The 2,766-nt window shown below is 39.2% G+C and overlaps 1 non-coding gene across 1 annotated transcript; it reads left to right on the top strand.

Annotated features, from left to right (window-relative positions):
• The first annotated feature begins 1,585 nt into the window (after positions 1 to 1,585).
• Positions 1,586 to 1,657, top strand: TRNAQ-CUG (transfer RNA glutamine (anticodon CUG)). Its single transcript has one exon. It is a non-coding gene; the product is annotated as a tRNA-Gln (tRNA).
• The last annotated feature ends 1,109 nt before the right edge of the window (positions 1,658 to 2,766 follow it).

The raw sequence follows: 2,766 nt of genomic DNA, 5'->3' as shown, positions 1-2,766 counted from the left end.
CTTCTAGAATTCTACACCGTTAAAATCTTAACTCACGATTTTATTGATGAAGAAACTGTGAAATGAAGAGTTGCAAAACTCAGTCGAAGTTAGCCGGGGGTTGAACTCAGATCGCATGATTTAGTCTTGAGTGCAAACCATTACATCACAGGACCATCACAGCGCATCGCCATGCAATGCGATCTCTGTTCGGCAGTGTCTCGAGCTACATTATGTTAATAAAATAAATTACCGCCGGTTTCATTGCAATTTCAGCTACCAGGGTACAGGAATCAAAGCCCTGAGTGCTAACCACGACACCACTGACACCACAAACTTTTGGCAGAAGTTGCTCAGCCTAAGTGTAGCAAACGTTTACATCCTGATTCTTTGACGAGTGCTTGAGGACGAACCAATGCTAGTAATTAATCCGCCAAAGGTTCTAATCAGAAAAGTAATTGCGGTTATTGATGAAACTTTACAGAGCAATGTCGAACTCCAGCTGTGAAACATTACTATTCTCAGGCACCACCAAAGTTTGAACTAAGACCCCCCCCCCCCCCCCCCCCCTAGCAAATGAATGTTGTGACCAATCGTGTTGTTGTTGTTGTTTGGCAAGTGAGAGGACACCAGAGAGCCTGGAGAAAACCCAAGATCGGAGGGAGTAAGACTCACAAGCTCAACACATTTAGATGTAACCCATTGCTCTACTGCCATCTCCTGGTCAGGAATATATTAGCACGTCAAAAGGGGGCTTACTGCGTTGAACTAATTCGAGAAGACGCCTTTTGGCGTCATCTGGTCCAACCCACATGTGAGACTCGACTCTAAGGAAAGCTGTCTCGGGTGTGGACCAATCAACTTCAAGGACAGTGCACATACATTATCAGAGTTGTGTTTTTTGTTTGTATTATGACTGCAGGTATTGTGGTCTATGCAAACATGACTCCTCGTAAAAAAAAGGTGTCAGTTTTGTTGCCAGATAAAAGGGTAAAAAAACAATTATCAAGACGAAAAGAGTGACACTTTATCACGATCCAGCAAGACTTAACTAGATTTAAATTAAAAATCCAACCTTTTTTTGAACATAGCGTAAAATATAAAACCAAGAGGTCACGCTGAAACTTGAACTCAAGATTCAAGGGTTGCAAAGAGAAAATAATCTCACGTTGGACTAATTGAATATATTTCTGAATAGCACCCGAGGGATGGAGCCAATGGTGAGTGCGTTGATTTCTTGATGAGTGTGCACTCATGTCACGTGCGGTTTCTGTTGGTAGCCCCTGTGATTGTGCCAGGTGTAAACATTTTTAGTAGCGTTTTAAATGGAGAGTTCCATAAAAATAACTCAAAATAAAACTCAATAAAATAACAAAAATTTTGAGTTAACGTTTTCAAATGAATTCATGGAAAAGTAATGCCCCTCTTCACGTGTTTGATATTAAAATGAATTATCTTTGTGAAACTGGCCAGGAGATGGCAGTACAGAAAGGATATGCAGTGTCAGGAGCAAGTGCAGATGGCTCGGTTCTCAGAAAACACTTTTCTAAATGTGGGCTCAGCAGCTGCTGCCGAGAGGTTGTGCAATGAGGCAGCTCTACGTGGGGGTTCCATGGTGTAATGGTTAGCACTCAGGACTCTGAATCCTGCGATCCGAGTTCAATTCTCGGTGGGACCTACAAATGATTATTTTTTTCTCTTTATACGTGACTTGACCGAAAGAACCAAAGAGTAATTCCTGCAGTCACGAAACCTCCAAGTTAAGTTTTTGTTATACTCTTAGGTTTTTCGGTAAAGTCACGTAGGTAAAAAAAAGAATTAATGTAAATAATAATAGAAATAAAATAAATGTGATTTATTTTTTATTTTATTATTTTATTTTTTTTATTTTTTACCTACGTGACTTTACCGAAAAACCTATAAGCATGAATCCTTGCAGTCACGAAAGCTTCAAATCTAGAATTAAGTTTTTTTTACCGACAAAGAAACTTATTTTAAGTTTTAGTAAAAAAGAAAATCAAAAATTCAATTGCATAAGCTGACTGGATCGAAATCAAATGTTCAGCTCTTTGTCCTCTCGAATGTAGTTATGAGGCCAAGTCACCTCCTGGGTACGCATCTGCATGTGAAATGATGCGTTTGCATGTATAGTGGTGAAGTTGCGTGTGAAGTCACGTAGCTGCATGTGTCATGGTGTATTTGCATGTGTCCAGTAATGATCCATTGAATGCACAAGCGAAGGTGCTATGGAGATGTTAGTACAGAAATTAATTGAATCTAAATTTAGCTGAACTTTGGGTATTTCCCTCCTCGTATTGCATGGGTTTTCTCTATACACTGGTTTCTTACCATTTTTCAAACATCCCAAAGCAGTACCCTTCTGAAAGAGGATCTTTGATAAAAGGGAAATATTATTTTAATGAAAAGGCCACGGTTAGAAATGTAAGCAGTTAGTTGGTTTAGAGTTTAGACAGTAATATTATTATTGTGACTGCATTCAATGTAAATACTCGTGCTTGTCTGGGAGGCCCAAATATCAAAAGGATTCTTCTTTAAGGAAATACCTCATTGACTCCTCCATGTGGCTTGTTCCAGTCACCCAAACGTTCCTCTCATCGTGATAAACTGAAGAATCTGAGCTGTACCATTCCCCGGTCAAACACACGTTATGACACGTTTCCAATAGCCATTATAATAAAGACTCTTTCCATCACAAGTTAAAATAAACAAAACTGAAAACTCGTGATTTTCATAATGATGGAACGAAACATTGGAATCCATACTGCA

This window comes from Lethenteron reissneri, unplaced genomic scaffold (assembly GCF_015708825.2).
Source record: "Lethenteron reissneri isolate LAM-NWPU_2019-01 unplaced genomic scaffold, ASM1570882v1 scaffold_1624, whole genome shotgun sequence".
Taxonomy (NCBI): domain Eukaryota; kingdom Metazoa; phylum Chordata; class Hyperoartia; order Petromyzontiformes; family Petromyzontidae; genus Lethenteron; species Lethenteron reissneri.
This window is presented reverse-complemented; position numbering and strand designations above follow the sequence as displayed.